This window comes from Heptranchias perlo, chromosome 1 (assembly GCF_035084215.1).
Source record: "Heptranchias perlo isolate sHepPer1 chromosome 1, sHepPer1.hap1, whole genome shotgun sequence".
Lineage (NCBI taxonomy): Eukaryota > Metazoa > Chordata > Chondrichthyes > Hexanchiformes > Hexanchidae > Heptranchias > Heptranchias perlo.
In genome coordinates, this window is record NC_090325.1 from 36,349,650 (window position 1) to 36,369,409 (window position 19,760).

General features: G+C 38.1%; 1 protein-coding gene across 12 annotated transcripts in view; it reads right to left on the reverse strand.

Moving 5' to 3' along the window:
- LOC137321323 (transcription factor 4-like) overlaps positions 1-19,760 on the reverse strand; it is a 534,628-nt gene that overhangs the window by 143,879 nt on the left and 370,989 nt on the right. The window lies entirely within an intron of this gene.

A 19,760-nucleotide genomic window follows, 5' to 3' on the forward strand; every position in this document is an offset into this window, starting at 1 on the left:
ATGGAGGGGAGGGGGGTGGCAATGACTCTCTGGCGACTCACTTCCCAGAGCAAAAGCTGGAAGCAGGCCCAGCACCAAATGAGACTGACTTCCTAAAAATGCATGGAAGATTCAACTTTCCGGTGTATTTGATTAAGTCTGTGAAATATCACGGATTCTAGAAATCCAAAAAAACTTCACCTATACCCTCTCCCCACTTTACAGGTTTCCACTCAATTGCCTTGGGGTAAAATAGAATAGGGTACATTATTGAGCTGAATACAAATGCAGTTAATTGACTCCTTTTTTTTCTTTTAATTTGATTAAAAAGCTAGTGGCAGGAAGGGAATCGTATGATGCACATCTAATAACTCCGCCATCTGTCTCTGTTCCTGGCTAGCTCCCAGCATTGTACACAGCTGCTGAAGAACTACTAGCAGCAGATCGAAATGACCCCAGCTAAAATAGGCAGGTTTCTGACTTCCTGGTCAGCCACAGAGCAAGGGCTGCTCTACTTGAGACGAAGCAAATGGGACGATCACACAAAACAAAAAAAAAAGCAACAAAAAACACATGATATAAGAACTTATATGAATATTTCCCTTACAGTAAAAATCCGTACCAGCATTTAAACAGGGAAACAGGTTTCCCCTTTGCCAAATTCAGAGCACCATGGGAAACGGGACCTTTGGGAATTGATCCCAAATGAAACTAAATCATTTGCATATGCCGAAGCTAATGCTATCCGAGCGTACCCAAATTCCCCATAATGAATTTTAATAATTAAAACGTGCCTTATTTCTTTTACAATGTCCAGTGATAACAATGCACACACATAGAACTGTGATAAAGTTAGGTTGGAAACATTAGCCAAAGCCTACAGTTGCGTTTTGCCGCGAGAAGGGTGTGGGATAATGCTTTTGTCTACCTGACTTGCTCTCGCAGTATTTATGTTGAGTCCCAGGAGAGTGGAGTAAACAGTACTTGAATTATAATCACACATTTCATTCCAATTTCATGCTTTGAGGATTTCTTCTCATTAGAACAGTGAGTTGTCAATCTGACACATTTCACATTTGCCATTTTTTTGAGCCACCCTCAAAGTCTCCTACGTACTTACAGCCAATACGAGTCCAAAAAACACAAATTCCACAAATCCTCACAACTGCCTTTCTCTTTCAGAAACGTTATCCTGCCTTTTCCTTTTCAGATGCTGACCAATTATGTACTTCCAGTATTTTCTATTTTTATTTGAATTATTCCCAACTGTTTAACACCTCTCCCCCTCCCCCCTCCCCTCCCACCTTTAACCTCAACAACAGAAAGTGCACATTTACTAAAGTTTGAAGATAAAAAAAATCAACGGTGGAGTGTGAATCATCTGTGAGCAAACACGGGTAAAACTCCAAGTTTTGACTAAACCTCGACAGGTTTTTACTAATGTCAGTGAATAGTTTTCTAAATGCACTATCACTACCCAGTACAGTAAATACTGAAAGTAAAACAGAGTACTAATTATTAATACAAAGATAAAAACTGCAATTTGGCTGCACATAGGTTGCCCTGAGATCTACAGAACCCTCAAGCTATGGTGCACTTAAAACAACCCACAGCCAAAGAAACAACAAATATACGGGCCAACTTAGCACACAGAAGAAGGAAACTTTACAACACAACATGCTCGTTTATGAAAAAGCTTGCATATTTTGATTCTAATTAACCTGACTTTCTATAGTTTAGAAGCTTTAATGATCCAGCACATTGGCTCCATGTTGTTTATTCTAATTTACAATTTGCTTATTTCTGACAGCCTAATTCAAACACTAGTATTGTGTTAAAAACAAAATCAGGTATTTTCTCGTCCGTTTGCAGCTTCTTGTTCCCCAAATTCCTCCTTCTCATCTCTCTCCCTGTCCAGCTTTACAGCAAGGCAGTCTCACCCATCAATCCACAATGAAATCAAGACAGCAGGAAGTGTATTTCTGCAGGAATGATCTGCTCCGCACCCCCCTCCTTTTCAGATTAACGATATTGCACCTCAAAAATAACAGCAACAAAAACTTCAGCTTCTATCAGACCTCTTTTTGTTCCCCAATTTTCTGCAATCTTCTCCTAAAGGTACTGAATTGTGCTGGGCTATGGCTCCATGGCAATAGCTGCCTTCTGTTCCCCATTCAAGCAGCCATTCTTTCTGTGTGAGTCTAAGCAGAGAGGTGCCGGCAGGCTATTTGATTGTGGGGTCATCACAGATCATCCTGTCCTCACCTGATGTCCACATGTGCGCACTTTTCAGCAGATGTTGCTAACGATTAGGAAAAGTACCCAGGCTGATTTTGCCTTTTCCTAGCCTGAAAGTACTGCTAGCTGCACAAGACCCACTCACGCAGAGCCAGAGGCAATGCCACAGCAATAAACCAAAATAAAATCAGCTTTACAGGAATCTTTTAGACCCGGCAAAAGAATACCTGAAACATCACAGTCACGGATTTACATACAAATGAATATATGAAAAGAAGGGGGGAAGAAAGGGCATCCAGCCCATTGATGCTCCCCCTACCCATTAGGTGGTGCAAACTCGCTAGCAATGCTCACTTCTGGGGAGGCCCATTTCAGGAAAGGCTCTGGGAAATTCCACCCCGTGTCCCGACAAAAGCTACCTGACGTATAGGTTATAAAAAGAAAATACTGGGAATACACAGCAGGTCTGTCACCATTTGAAAAAAGAAAAGACAAGTTGATTTTTCAGTTGCAGACATTTCATCTGATCCGACATATTTCACCTGAAATATGAACCTATCTGTTCAGATGCTAACAGTGCATATTTATGACACTCTGCGTTTTTATTTTAGATTTCCCAGTATGCACTTTAAAAAAAATTCTATTCATGGAAAGGTTATTTGGTGAGGGCATAGATGACATCAATTCAAACAATTTTTGTTTTTTTTTTCTTGGCTGGCGATTGATCTAAACTAATTGGCTGACATTTGCTGACTGCAAGCTGTCAAATCCGACCCATGAAATTACTTAAATTTGCTGATGAAAAATTCACTCTCCCAATGAAAATTGCTGTTCACTCACAACTGTTGAGCTGGCGTAGGGGTCATTTTCTGACCAAGTTAAAAGATGCAATTAGAATAATAACAATTGGCTTTATAAAACTGCTGTTGTAGTGATAAAAGTGTTGCCTATTGCACGAGAGATATTTAAATAAATACTCCACAAGAGGAAAACAAAAGCAAGTAAATGTAAGAACCTGGCTGGTCAGAAACAATTTCTCCAATTTGAACAGCAAAAAAATACAAACATATTGTTGTAGCTGCCAAAGTTGGGATCAGATTTTGCTGAAGAAGTGAACACAAGTGATTTATCAAAATACAGCTTTGATGAAGGTTAGGTGAAAAGAGAAAGAACATTTTAATGGATAATGGAGAGAGGGAGATCACAGAGCAAGAGATCACGAACAAAGAACAACTAGTTGTTTGGGGATTTGACTCTCTTGCCAATTTAAATCGCAGTATAAGGACATATAACCTCCTGGTCGACCACTGATTTCTTGATATGCCTACAATGATGTCATCACAAGCGTTAATCCCCCCAAGCCCCCACCCCCGCCATGTAAGAGCATCACGTTTCCAGGTTATGGAGGGCACTGACAGTTGACATCTGGACCTACAGTCACGGCTGGCACAGAACTAAACCAAAAGTGGAGTTAACCTCCTTCTCCTCTCTCTCACCAGCACCCCCCACCTCACCCACCTCACGGCCAATGGAATCAGTGTCCAACGGAGCATGTTCAAGGCTGTACTGTAACCACATGGCCTAGATGATGATCATGAAATGCTTTAGCTTTGCTTGGATGGTTTATGGCATCACCTGGAACCTTGGATTAGATTACTGGGTTACATTTACTCCAGTTACAGCTTGTTTATTTTTCTCTGGGTAATTAAGTGTATTTCTTTTCTCAGCTTGCAAAAATGCTTGGAGTTTTTGGGAACACTCTATAATAAATTGAAATTCTCTTCTCTGATGCAAATAAAAAGATGTTAGCTGCAGCCTATGTCTAGATTACTGCTAATAACTCTTATTTGAATTAAATGCACCTTAATTATTAAGTAAAAGAGATTGAAGGAAAAGTGTTCATCTGGACATTTTAGGCAAAAAAAAGAGAAAAATAAACATTAATACATTAAAACATTCAGAAAGCAGTCAGTGTTTAAAGAGTTAACAGGGATATGCTATGCAATTAAGGGGGTGTTTAACATGATTATGAACAGGAAATTGATGCACTGAAAATATGCTCAGAAGGGACATACAGGTATCAGATGTCATTATGCAAGATTGACCACAATTTTTAAAAACATTTTGTATATTTGTGTGAATGATATTATATATAAATAAATAAAAATAAACAAACAAATACAGGATCATCTTTTACACAGAAACCATCAGCTTAGACTTGGAGCTTTTGACAAACATTGAACGCAGTAAGGAAGCTCTTATGTATGCATGATTTAATCTGCAACTAATTAATATGCAAATGTATTCATATGTTAGTTACTAAATTAAAAATGCGATGCAGACCTTATGGTGATTCTTTAGCTGTAATCCACTTCCCCCCTCCAAAATAAAGGTAGTTAAAATGTTCAAATAAGTTACTCATACCTTCAGCATACTTTTCAGTGCTGTATAACTTGTTGCATTAAAAGGCATGAATAGATATTTAAACATTAAAGAAAATTGCAGTTCAAAATAATAGGAAAAAAATGCTATGGACCACTGTGATGAAAATCCTCGAGATGCTGCGCCAATTAACAACCTGGAACACACCAACATTCTGTTAACGAAGCAAAATAATTCCCTCTCCCATAAAGACATTTATTTGTCACAACATGAATGTGAAAGTGCAGAAGTACAGCTACAGGACAAGTAGTCTATTTTCACCATTAAATTACATACACGAGATTTATATATATAAAAAACACATGCACACATATGCAAAACAAAATGTGCACATGTACACATACATTTTATATTTCAGACACATATTACAAAACTATCCCTATACACAAATAGTATGCACATTAACGCATCCTAAATCTAGTATACTGTTTCATTTTTTAAAAAATAAAGGAATAATGGTCTGCTATATGCTACATTAAAAATCTGTGCAAACTTCAAACCTGAACAGCTCCATCACTTATGTTCATCGGAGGACTATAGAAATGCTGAAATCAAAAAGTAATGATACCAATGGCAAACAATGACTAGTTCTTTTATGTGCATGGAAAGAAAGAAGCAATACCGCAGTTACTTGAAGCAAATTTCATAAAGAAAATGTGGGCAGAGTTACAAAGGCTTTTCCAGCATTAAATGGTACCATGAAGAATTTTTTTTTGTTCACGAATTTAAAAAGGTAATACTGCGGAAATTAGATACTGCTTCTTCTGACTTCCCCCTCCCCCGTGCGGAATGCAATTTTTAATCGATGCGTCTTTCCAAGACAATCTCCACAAGCAAGCTACAAAATTAAAATATCAAATGTTGCCTCAAAATCACTGCTATTTTAGTAGTTATATAATACACTGTAAACTTGCAAAAGCTTTCATAGTTTAAATATAAACTAACAGACACTTTGAAACATGTTACTAGGGTGTAAACTGATCAAGGGGTTCAGATGTGGTCATAAACCTGATGGCAAACATTAACAGAACTTTTCTTCTTCCCACTACTCGGTTTGAAATGTATTTTTATACATTATATATGCATTATATAAACAAAGGGAATTTTATTTCTTGTTGCGATCATACGGTATACTACTGCTTTTTATGGAAGTTATATACAATAGAAATTTTTTTGACAAGTTTAAATAATCAAATCATATTTTTTAAATCACTTTCGGGATACACACTTCAATTCGAGGTATGCCAGGATTTGGGGAGAGAGGTTTAGTATATTTAGCCTGCAAATTGTATTTATCTGAATTTAATTCACTAAAAGAAATTATATTAAAAAAACTGGTAAGTACTTCCAAAATATATTTTCAAAATCTATCCATTTGTTTCGTCCTTCCTACATTAAGCTACTGCCAGATTTCCTAATAAAACTTCCGTACATAAATCTGACAAATTTTTTTTTTGCACGCCAAAAAATAGAAAAAGAAGTAAGTGTTGATCGAGAATAGGAAGATAAATGAAAAATAAGTAAAACCTATCTCGTTGGGAGACTGGGAGAGAAAAAGAAAAATAACCTGGCCCACTTTTCAGCACTAATTGTGTAATACTATCTTTATGAGACTATTTCCCAAATATTAGTAATTTGGTATTTATAAATCCTAGTGAGGAAATTAATATTTTCAATATACTTGATAATTTAGCCAGCCACGCAGGCAGTGAGTTCCCATTTATAGAATGCTGTGATACACTGAAAGCCCTGGTACTTGAAACAGATTCATTGGCCAGTCGTCCTACTGATACTGTATTGTTGTCTTGTTAAATGCTTTTCAAAAAACATTATCCTCTGAACAGTGACGGTTAGCACTACTGATGAGGTAACTACCTTAAAAAAACCTGCTTCTTTTCAAGAAAGAAGGCAGCCAGAAATCTCACCAATCATTTAATGATTCAGCTTCCAAAAACTCAATGGTTTTTGGTGGAAAAAAAAAGAAGACACTACATGCTACCACTGTATCCAGGAAAAAATGTCTCATTTATCTCAGATGTTTGACGACCTTTCCAGGGAGCTGAATCCACTAGAGTTCTAAGTAGACCCTTTGGCATTGCTAGAAGCCCACTCTCACACAATGAGCTATGGCAGGCTTGTAACTGCACACGCACACACAGCAACATATTACCAAAGCCGGATGGGCTTTTAAAGTGGGTTTTACTGTGCATTTTGGTAGAAATTAGCCCATCAACCTTAAAAATTAAATCAACATACCATTAAAAAGAGCAATTCGATGCCTTCAATTCATATTTCAAGGCTGAGCACACTCAGACATAACAGAAAACTGTATATAATCCCAACCATCTGAGTTAGCAGGGAAAAACTAAAACCAGACACAAACTACGCCAAACTCTGTTGTTTACAGAAATAAATGTGTTTTTCCCCCTCCACCTTTACACTAAAAAACTTCCAGAAAATGGTCCTCAATCAGGAGATGTCACAAAACAGAGTTGTCATAATCTCTAAATTGCGTCAATATTCTGTAGTCAGGTCTCTCCACTTTGGGGAACAGGAGCCCTGTTACAGGGGTGGAGTTTGACTGCTGCTCTAGCTGCCCAGTGAGACGCTGATCGATTTTTCAGCTTTGTTTCTCAGTATTTCAACCATCAGTTTTAAATTTTTCTTGCTGATAAATTCAAGGTTTCATGATCTAATTCAGGATAAAAATATCCATTCTGTAATTCCAGCCACCTCTTTTTTTTTTAAAAAAAGAACATTTTGAGGTGACAGATTAAAGGACTATGTAAGAAAATTACAGCACAAAGAATCACAAAAAAAATAGAAATTTTAAGTCCTATTCTGAGATAAATTTCTGAAGGATTAAAACTAATTTGAAAATGTATATACAATTATTACAACATAAATTGATAAAGTTTGAGGCTCATTGGGATTGGAAATTCTTTAATAAAAACTAAAATGAAATTATAAAAAAATCCTGGCAAGTCCTGAGTCTGGATTCAACGTGCCTGTTTCAAGAGCGAAAGATAAGCCTGGATAAATATTATGTGAAAATAATACCGTCAAATGCCTCAATGCAGAACTGCAGCAGCATTACCACAACTAAATTTTGTCTCCAGTAACTACAGGTAAACTTGGCATTTATTTGCCGTTTTCCTACAAGAGTGAGCTGTAAGTTTTCATATGGGACCTCAAACCAAGACATATTAAAAAACACAGCAAAAAGAGCGAAGAATTAGACTCATTCTCCATCTTCTGAAAATAAACACATCTATTTGCGATGACATCTTACGTCCAGAGATATGAACATGCGAAATGATAAAGAGGACAAAAGAATTATAAAAACAATGAAGTACTACTACCACTGAACATTAAAAAAAATAAAACCTGTGTTAACTGATTAAAATGCCCCTTCCGCCCCCTCACCCACAAGACACAAACAATCCTGACAATTGTGAACTTCAAAAATGGTGATAAATGAATTGAAAAGATAATTAGAAAAACAGGGGAAAAAATAAAAATCAGAAAATATTGGAAAAACATCGCAATTTAGTCAGCACTAAACAGCATCAACAACTCGCACTATATAACGCCTCTAATGTAGTAAAACACCCCAAGAGAAAAAGATAGGTTATGCTTCAGATGGGATAGCTCTTTCAGAAACAAAAACCATAACTTAACTTTTCCTTTCAGATGCTGACTGACCTGTTGTACATTTACAGCATTTTATGTTTTTATTTCAGATTTCCAGCATTTGTTTTTAACCAAAACCACAGATTTGCTATAAAAGGATCAGTAAAAATCCACAATATTGTATACATCATAAGATATTTTTGAATGTCAATGTTTTTTAAAAATGAACTATGACATCCCTACAAAAAGAGTCTTTAGTGTGGGCTCCGTTACGAGACCTTCTCCAAGAGCACAAAAGCACACTGTATTAAATAACAACTCAAAGCCACCAGTAATAATTTGCAAATTATTTTAATCATTGCAGAGATCCGGAATAATATAATTAATCAACAAAAGTTAAACCTGCATCACAAATCTACGGAACACAATTAATCATTTAGAATAAACTTGCCCACCGACAAACAAAATGTTAATAATTTGTAATAAAAACAGAAAATGCTGGAGAAGCTCAGCAAGTGAGACAGCATCTGTGGAGAAAGAAACAGAGTTAACGTTTCAGGTCAAAGACCATTCGTTAATAATTTGTAACCTGTTGTGGGTACGGCAACATTTTTGATTCACTAGTGACTCAAACAAAAATGCTGAGATGGTGTGGCATTTAAAAGATAAACTCCAACAAATTAGCAAAAATATCTCATCAGATTCCCACTCACTAACCAACATCACACCTCTCATTAAAATGGTCCTAAAGTGAAAAGCATAAACAAGAATTGAAAATACTAAAATCTGCGCAGACAGAAACATTCTCTACATTTTCCTTGCCTTCCTTCAGTTCCTCTCTCCTGCTCTGGAAGATTGTAACTCAGGCTGCAGGATGGCTCCACAGGTACTGGCAAGTCTCTAGCACACCATGTTAATCTAGACAGAGACTATCAGCAGGCTATTCAACTGTGGGGCATCTTCACCCAACTGCCACATATACATATTTCCAGCAGGAATGGAAAGATTGGCTGCTATTTCCCCAGCCTAGCCCAGGAAACTTGTAGTGCACCCACCATCATACCAGCTCAGATCAGCTAATTCTGCAGGCTCTTCTAGCCCGGCCATGTCAATATTTCATTCTGTATTGCATTTACCAAGGGAGTGATGGGGGTATGCTAGGCATTTAAAAAGATGTATAAATTCCCAGGATTTTTAATGTGTTGATTATATAAATGCCAGCCCACAATTTTTGCGTTGGGAAGAAAGAGGGAGAGAGATGGAAAGAAGAGAAAAAGCAGTAAGATTGGTTTTGTGAAATAGCACTCTACATTGAGAGAGGAAAAGAGAGAGAGAGACTCTCGTTTAAACTAGCTCAGCAATATTGGGGTAGATTTTCATCTTCATTGCCTGGGCAGTAATTTGGTGGAGCGAATCAACTGCCCTTTGTAGAACCATTCAATTTTCATTCCATTTATTTCAATTGATTTCAAAATCTACCCATCACCTTTAAATTAACATCACATGCTAACTGCTGCAAAGTGGTTACTTTCTATTTAAAGTACTTATAAGGGTGGAAAAAGATCAACTTTGTATTCAAACCACTGGTGAGCTTTTATTTTACTCACAATAACAAAGCATTACTAAAATATGCTCCTTGAATTTGATTTTGACCTGTTCTGAAATCTCTCAACTACTTACTTGTATAGCCGAGGAAACTTAGTAACTTGGATGGAATAGGTAAAAAGTTGAAATATTATAGAGAATGTTCCAACTGTATCATACTACCACCTAACTGGCAGTCAAGGCCTTCTCTCCTGGAGATGTTTTGTACATGGGTACAGCAACATGATGGTGAAAAGATTCAACCTCATACCACCATAACTGTAAATTCAAATGGTGGCCAAGTCAAGGTTTATCCTGCATTAATGGAAATGGTATTATCAGAAATAAGAAAGAACTTGCATTTATATAGTTCTTTTTCACGTCCTCAGTATGTCACAAAGTACTTCACAGCCAATGGATTATTTTTGAATTGTAATCACTGTTGTTATGTAGGCAAATATGCACAAACAGCAAATGAACGAATAACCAGATAATCTGTTTTTGGTGGCAGTTGAGCGAGGAATAGTGCCCGTGACAGTGGGAGAATTCTGCTCTTCGAATAGTGCCATGTGATCTTATAGATCCACCTGAAGAGGCTTTGGTTTAAAGGCTCATCCAAACGACAGCACCTCCAACAATGCAGCACTCCTCAGTACAGCACTTAAAAGTCAGCCTAGATTATGTGCTCAATTGTGGAGTATGAGTTGACCCCCAACCTTAGAGGTGGGAATGCCACCAACTGAGGCAAATGATAAACAAATAGGTGATTGATGATGTGGAGAGCACACCTTGGTATTGAACTGAGAATCTTGACTGTGGTACTAAACCAGAGGTTAAGGGGAGGCTTTCTCATTTACACCGATCTGACAGACAGCAAAAGTAGCTCCTACTGGAAAACAGAGGGGGTGAAATTGGACACGGGTAGAGACCTACAATAAACGGAATTGCATCAGTCGCCTGTTTAACGCAGCACCCAATATTCAGTTCCACTGACTTCAATAGAACTGAATATCGTGCATATTGTATAATGAGCGGCAAGTGCGATTCCACCAATTTTGCATCCCTACCCATGCCCCATTTCGCCCCAGGGTCTTTTTCTGTAATTGTATTAAGGAAGAGCTGGGTGTATCCAGTAACCATCTCCCCTTTAAAAAAACAAAAAATACATAAAAATGTTTAGGTTTAGGAAAACAACTGTTAAGAACCCTTTTTAATAGGTTAACCCCATCATCTCAGCAACTTTCTCAGTTCCTTTTCTTCAGCAACACATCTGGCCTTCTGGTAACTCAATCTAACTTTTAATGTTGAAAAGTTCTGCCTGACTTTCCTTTCTGCTCTCAATTTCCTAGTTTTTGAACTTGTGTCCTCTGGTATTTGAACCCTTCATTATAGTGAACAAGTTGCCTGATTAACCTTGTTAATCCCCTTCATGATCTTGAAAATTTTAATTAGGTCCCTCCAAGTCTCCACGTCAAATTGTCACATATTTTCAGTGAAATGCTGAAAATGACAGCATTTCAGTGAAAATATGATTTCCGTATATTACAAATCACCAATTACCGCAAATGAATGATAAAAGGTATTGAAACATTTATCAAATTAAATTCTTAAGAGACTGAAAGCACAATGTATCTTTTATTGATGTCCATAGACTAGATCGTAAGTAAACAAATATGTTCAAGATCTGAAAGCATTCTCAGCAATGAAAAAGGGAATTTGTAAAGAAATATTATATTTCATGTCTCTTCTCCCCTTCCCCAAAGTAAAATGTATTTCAGATAATCACTTGCAGAATAGACCTGCATCAAACTTCTTTTTCCTCCCACCCCAATTATTTCTATGGTATTTTAGTGGCTCTGGGTTGACAGAAGAATTTTTGTTTTACAACATAATTATTAAATATTTCCTATTTAAAGAAACACACACTCACACAGATTATAAAGCAGAATATATCAACTGATCAGAAATTCTTTTAAAGCTTTTACTATTTTTTTCCCATTCTCACAAAGTACCTCACAATGATCTGGAGTCACTGACATGAGCAATTTAGTTCTCACAAGGATTTGCCTGTAAATGGTAGGAAAGTTTTATTTAAGTAACACATTTCAACAATTTTGGATCTTTAACATTCGTGAAAAACCTCAAAGAAGTCCAACTCTAACAGAGTCATCGTGAGATATAGACACAAAAGTTGAGATAGTTGGACAAGGGGTTAGTGAAATTTTAATAATTTATTATTTGCAATTGGTATTGCTTGCCATGTGTGAATTCACTCAAAAATAAATACACGGTAATCCTTGGCAACAGCACCCATTAGCAGAGATTTGGTCATTCCGCTGCACAGTTAATACCAGGATGCCTTTCAGATCTCTGCAACCAACGAAGAATGCCTGATCAGTCAGCTTGTCGAGGCCTGAATCTTGAAAAAAGAAGCTTGCAGATGGCAGAATCTGCACAATGAAGAACTTTCATGTGTATTAGCTTTGTGATTATTTTTTCTTTGTAATGTAAAAAAAAATTAGTTATGTAAACTCCCCATTAAAATATCCAACAACACAGTACACAAGTCATTCACAAATATAATCCACGATGCTGCTTGTCAATTATTCTACACAGAGAGCAGGGGAGGAGGGTGTGCAGAACAAGCTGGGAAAATAAACTCAAATCCTGAGCACATCAAGATGATTTAGCTCTGGGGAGGAGGGGTGGGGTGAAATCTGAGTTTAAGAAAATGTTCTAATCACATGTAATTTCCCCATAGCCCCACTTCAACAAAATGTTTTTTTTCATTTAATTGCCTGAACAGTCTTCATATGTGAATCAAGCAGAATCAACATGGAGAGGCTGAAAGACCTTTTCTCATTCCTACATTCCAATGCTCTAATGTAACTTCCACATGAAACAAATATTAAAAACTATCTACCAGTTTCACTGAAGCAATCTTTATAGTCTGTTTTTACCATCAGAAACAGCACCATCTGTACGGCGGCCTTTGAGGATTATAAACAATCATGTCAATATTGTACTGGCATTTGGAATCAACCATATAGGAAAGCAGATGAATTTTTCTTTACATCTGTACCTTAATCACTGAGCAGGGGATTTCATTAGCCGTCGATCTGACCCACTAATAAGCTCTTCTGTTTCATAACAAAATGTGCCTCAGACAAGTTGAATGGCGCTTACATGGGCTACTAAGGTTTCACACCTTTTTGAATTATAAATTTACAAATTAAGTAGTGAGGCTGCATTTAAAATATTGTGTGCAATTCTGGGCATCTCTCTTCAAAATGTTCAGAAAGGAGTGACAAGGATGATTCTGACACGTGGGATGTGAAACTGAGAAAGGAGACTCAAAGAACTAAACTAGTTTTCACTGGAGAAAAGAAGGTTGAGAGGAGACATGATCCAGTTCTTAAGCAATGCTGAGAAGCATAGATAATGTACGGATAAGCAGGGTGCTTAATTAAGCCAGTAAGCACAGAACTAAGAGACAAGAGCACAAAATTAAGAAGCCTTGAGTTAAGGCTGGAGAATAGAATTTTCCGCTGCCCCTCAACAAGAGTAGTGGAACAGACTCTCAGTTCCTGAAGCATCAACTAACTCCTTCAAACAGACTCCAGCAGCTAGCTAAGCCACATAGGTCAGTAGGATCCCAGGTTCAATCCAGAGTCTTTAGTGAGTTAGTTGATCTCAGCCAGAGTGGCAGTAGGGGTACTACAATTGGTTTCAGAACCCTTGGGTTAGGAAAGAGAAAAATCAGCCAGAGTTCCCCTCCTTTGACGCCTGTAGCAAATACGTGTGAGACCATTGGGCGCAAACAGTCGTCGATAATGCTCCCACGCTTGCGCAAGGTAGGGGAAGGCATCCTACACCTGTGGAACTGTTACCCAGCAAGGAATCAATGTTTAGAGAGTACTATCACTTGGTGTTTAAAACTACTATAAAAACTCCAGCTCAAAAAAACCTATTAAGCATTAACTACAAATAATATAAAACAACCATCAAATTGAGGCTAAAGGTGGTATAAATAATGAGACAATTTCAGATCTTTAGGATGCCACCTGATGAAGTGTTAGTTTGGCTCAGTTGGTAGCATTTTAGCCTGAGTCAGAAGGTGGGTTTAAACCTACTCTAGGACTTGAGTACATAATCTATGTTGGTGTTTCAGTGTAGTACTGAGGAAGTGTTGTATTATCTGAGGTGCTGTCCTTTGGATGAAACATTAAACTGAGGCCCCATTTGCATGTTTCAGTGGCTCAAGTGGATGTTAAAGATTCTGTGGCACTACTTGATAAGCAGGGACCTCTCAATGTCTTGGACGACATTCATCCGTCAACCAACATCATGAAAAATATCTCATCTCAATGTTGTTTCTGGGATCTTGCTATAAGCAAAATGGCTGCTGCATTTGTCTACTTAAGAACAGTAACTGCACTTCAATTCATTGAGCAATTCATTATAGGTGAAGTACTTTGGGACATCTCTGAGAGCTATGATGGTCTCTATGTAGATGTAATTTTTTTTGTTATGTCTCATAACATAGTCCATTTATAACAAGTTATGTGCTGCACTAAAAAAATTGAATTATCAGATAATTTGAATTAAGAGGTGATTTAAATGCAATCTGACTCTATAGATAAACGTCTGTACACACATATATATATTTGCATACTTGATAAAGTAACATTTGTACAAGTATTTTTGGATAAAAGCTTTTTGTCATGAAAGTATTGTAACTTTGGTCATCTGATAAATAAGGTAATGCAAACTTCAAAGGAAACAATGCTATACAGTAAAGCAAATACAAATGCCCATGGGCGACATCTAGAATAAAAAAATTACCAGCAAGAGATGATACAAGAAAATAAGGTAAATTCACTGATCCCACAGTCGTAGGTTGGAGTCAAGCTTGAAGGGAGTGGGATGGAAGTCGAGCCATAATACTATAGCCGATTATCTGACCTTGGGAGCACAGGATCAGTGAAGTTACCGTAATCTGTACTTGGTGGAAGGAGAAAACATATGTGTTCAAGTGTTTGTGTCAAGGGCCATAATTGTGAACAATAATTCGCTCAGGGATCACTTCCACAGACTCCATATGCATTATTTTTTTAATTTATTGAACATCTGTAATCTTCTCTTGAATCCCAGCTCCAGCAACATCTCAGAGCCTAGTAGGCTATGAATTCAGACTCTCAGACAAATGGGGCTCAATTTTAAAACCAAGCCGGGAATGGGCGGGGGGGTCAAATTGAGGACGGGAAACCTATTAGAACGGGTTTCCTGGACATCCTTATGATTTTGATCTAAGGACGTCTTTTATTTTTTTTTTGTCGGTTTCCCATCTGACTGACTGACCTGAGAGACAGGCTGGTCTCAGTCGGACGGGAGAGCCAGGGAGAAGACGTGTGCAGGTAAGTCTTTGTTTGTATGGATGAGGGTGGGGGGGGCCGCATGGGTGGGCCCAGGGGGGGCATAGGTTGGCACGGGGGTGTGTCGGGATCAGGGGTTATCACGGGGGTGGAGGGGCTGAGATGGGGGGTCCGCGATTGTTGAGGGGGGGGGGGTGGGGGGAGGGTCAGGGGTGGGAGGATTGGGGTCGGGAGGATCGGGGTCGGGGATCCTCGATCGTTGGGGAGTCGGTGCAGGTAGGCTTGTTGGGCCTGGGGGAAGCACTCCTGCTCCTCCAGGCCCACAAGCTGTGCCTTGCTAGGTACCTACCTGTTAGTCTCGGGCCTTCTCGCCTCCTTTCACAAGGCGTAAAACAGAAGGCCCGGGAATCCCGGCGTTGAAATCGGTAAGACCAGAAAAACGGAGGCCCGAAGCCTCCTTGAAAAGTTTAAGGCCCAACCCGTCTCTTGGAGCGCCCACCCCTCTTCCCACCCCGGTGAAAATCGGAAATGGGTGGGTTGGAGGCGGGTCTGAAGCGGTGGCAATTTTCGATGCCCCCCTGCCTCCAACCGAACCGTTTTTCCCTTTGAAGACTGAGCCCATGGAGCAGATCTGCTCAGGTTTACAGATGAGGATGGGGATGGAGAACTATGCTGCAGCAGACCACAGGCATATTATGAGAACCACTGGTGTAACAAAGCCTCAAGATGCTGAGAGGCATATAAATCATTCCAAGCCGTACTTTATGCACTTCTGGAATTCTTTGTACTTCACCCCCAACAACACATTCACAGCCATTGGCCATACTCCAAGTCCCACAGTGAAGTACTACAGTGGGTCTGAGAAAAGCAACAAGGATAATTGACTCACACTATGTTATGAGGATCAGATGATAGATTTGGACTTACACTCTCTGTTGGAAAAAAAAAAGATTGAAAGACGGTCTTTAATATGTTGTGGATAATGGGCCGGAAATTGCTTTAAAAAGTAAGCTCAATAGCGCTCACCTTTGTTAGTGGCGAAATCGAGGAGCAAGTTCCAGCGTTCGCATATGTGCAGTGAAATGTGGAAATTCGGAACTTACTCCTAATGGTTCGAATTAAAGGGATTTCGCCGGCTGCAATCAATGGACGAGTGCCAACTTGCTCATCTGCCCAGCTGTAAAGTAACTAATATCGCCACAAAACAGGTATGCTCAAATATATCAGGTCTAAACTAAGTTGTAACAGCGCAGTAAGTCTTAATCACTGCCAAACAACTCAAAATTAACTTTTAAAAATGTGGAGCCTCATTACTCCTGATTTATCATTAAAAACATCTTTTTTTTAAATTAAAAAAATTTTAATTTTTTTTTACTTTTTCCTTCTGTCTCTAATTCGATTATTTCTCACCCTCTCTTTTTTCCACTGTCTATAACCATTTTTACAAATGATTTTAATGTTGCACCTTTCACTTCCTGGATTTTACCTTCCAGCTTGCAGAAATTGTTCGCAGCGCTTCAAAAATGCTGCAATCTGATTGGTCGAGGGGAGGGAGTGACCCTCTCGCTTCTCCCAGGGTCCCAGCTTCACTGGAGCTAACGCTGGGCTCTTCTCCACTTCCTGTTAGAGGAAGTGCACCCAGTAAAGACCGCGGTAAGTTAGTGGGTCAGTATAAATCTATGAAGCGGCAAGCACTGTTGGTTTGCTGCTCCGAGCAATTTCTGGGCCAATATTTTTGTTTTTCTTTCTAACTTATGGTGCAGAACTAAACATTAAACACTGGCGATCCTCGAGCAAGAGTAGCAACCAGAAGAAATAATTTCTTTCAGGAAAGTATCTATTTGGGATAGACTCCCATCGAAAAGAGTTGGATAAGGACCAAGGCTGTGAAGGGATTAAACATTATTGGGTGATCAAGTGTTGCATGAAGTACAATCTGAATATAGCTTGTTATATGTGGAAGCAAAATGTTGGCACTGATTAACATCTTCAATTTTTTTGCTCAACTTTTTTGGGACAATGAGGAATTTCGCAAGTCACGTAAAAGCTCCACGATCCTTAATAAACTGAATGGCATGTTCTCAACTGAATCTATTTATTCCATACCTGTTACCCAATCCTCTTGATCTTTTGGTACAAAAAGCCAGATGCCTGTTACTAGTTTTTCACTGAACATATTGTAAGGAAGCAATTCTTATACATTGCTGTGTTTTCTTACAACATTGATGGGTTTCCTTAATTACAGACAGAGATAATTGAATAATATGTGAGTATGATGGTTCCTGAGCATTTGAAACTGTGGAAACATAATGCCAAGGAAAGTAATTGGTCAAGAATTTGTAATGTAGGATGTACGATTACATAGACATCCTGAGGGTTTGCTTAACTTACCGTTGAAGATTGGGAAGAATGTTAATCTTTCCTGAGATTAACTGGGTTGTGCAAAGTTCTTGAAGGAGAAGATTGTATATGGCTTGTGAAAGAATAGTCTCATGGGCTGACTAGCCTTTTCTTAGTCTATGCCTTATATTCTTAAACTGGACGGCAAACACTGATACTTGAATAGCAGCAACCATTCGCTTAGTAGCTACACCATAGATGGTCACATTTTTATTAATCTACCAGACAGGAACACAACGTGGGTCATTTAAAATTAGTTATAATCCACGTGGATATTGATACTTCCATTAAAAAAATTAATCCGTGTGAATGCCCAAGCATTGTGTGTCTTTTTTGTTAGGTACTTAACATGGAGTCTCACAGGCTACATTTAAAGTTTAAATCCATGTTCCCATTAATCTGCATATATCTCAGCTGCTAGTACTAACAGATCTTGCTGTTCTAATTTAGGTTTTATCATCGATGTGGCAAAAGCGTTAAGAACAATCCTTTGCAAATCACAAGGTCTATTAAATACAAATGGGGCAAACTGGTGCGTAAGAAATATAAGAAAACAGAACTGAATTGTATAGACTGCCAGACCTTGTTTCTGGGCTATAGCCTGAACATCCCATGTAGGGAGTTAGCTGTGTTTTCAGTTGTCAAAATGCTGTTGACTATTGCATCAATCCTTGTGGAATAGGTCCTCTTAGAATAAGAATTTTATAACAAATTCTGCATTTTTGGATTGTCAATTATATAGACAATAAGAGAGAAAATCCAGTTTATTCCATTAACTAAGAAGTCTTTATAACATGTAAGTGATAAGATCGTAGTTTCCAAATGGGTATTGCATTGACAAAGTAATGGATAATTTAGCTTCAAATGATCTTTTTCAAAGTGTAGTTTTCATAGGGGTTATTGTAAACTTCCCATTGTCACTTGGACCTTTCCAGATACCACTGGCCATCATCCTGTAACTCTTATTAGATGGTTTAAAATTCATGAAGCCATTCAGAATATACTTGATTTGACACTGACCTTGTTTATGGAAGGAAATGACATGCTTGTCATTTCAATTCAGTACAGCAGGTACGCAAGTTTTCTACTAACACTGTGAAGCAAGGAGTGGAGAAATAGAGTAGTTCCAGTCACAACTTATTCAATCATACTATTTTTATTGAGGAACTTAGTCAAATGCCAAAGACCAAGGTTCAGGACATCAGCAAGATTGAAAATGGTAGGAAATAAAAGAAATGTAAATCAGGAAGTAGTTATTAGGTTAAAAACAAGATTGGATTTTAAAAGCTTGAAGATTGTAAGTGAAAGGGAAGACAGGAGGGAGGTAACACTGCTAGGATCTTGGGGAACAAGATCTTGATTTCACCATAATGAGGTTGTAGAGAGGACAAAGAGAATATAACAGTATATTTGGAGTTTAGGGATAGTAAGATAGGAAAATTGTGAGCAGAAATTACCACAGTAGTATCAATAAAACAGATGTGGAGATGCCGGTGATGGACTGGGGTTGACAATTGTAAACAATTTTACAACACCAAGTTATAGTCCAGCAATTTTATTTTAAATTCACAAGCTTTCGGAGGCTTCCTCCTTCCTCAGGTAAATGAGGAAGGAGGACATTTACCTGAGGAAGGAGGAAGCCTCCGAAAGCTTGTGAATTTAAAATAAAATTGCTGGACTATAACTTGGTGTTGTAAAATTGTTTACAATAAAACAGAGACAGATAAGAAAGGTCACAGCAGAGAGAGAAGTCAGAGCTGAGAGACGGTTTGTATATCAGAAGACAAGCTTTTTGCTTTGTTCCTTATCCAGGAGTGCAGAGGTGTTGGGATACCTGAGCAGCATTCAAGCCTTGGGCAGACTTAGATTTAAAAGATGCTAATACTCTATGTAAAGACCAACAATCATTTAACAGAAGGCTTGTTCGTATAAACTACAAGATCATTTATAAATGTCAGTAGTTAAAAGAAATGATTTAAAAAACTACTTCAGCTCACATCACATTAATTCATTTATTCCAATGGAACCGTGAATTTTTAACCATTTTTAATACCATGTGACAGCAAATCTTCAAACACCATTTATGCCAAAACAGAACACAGTATACAT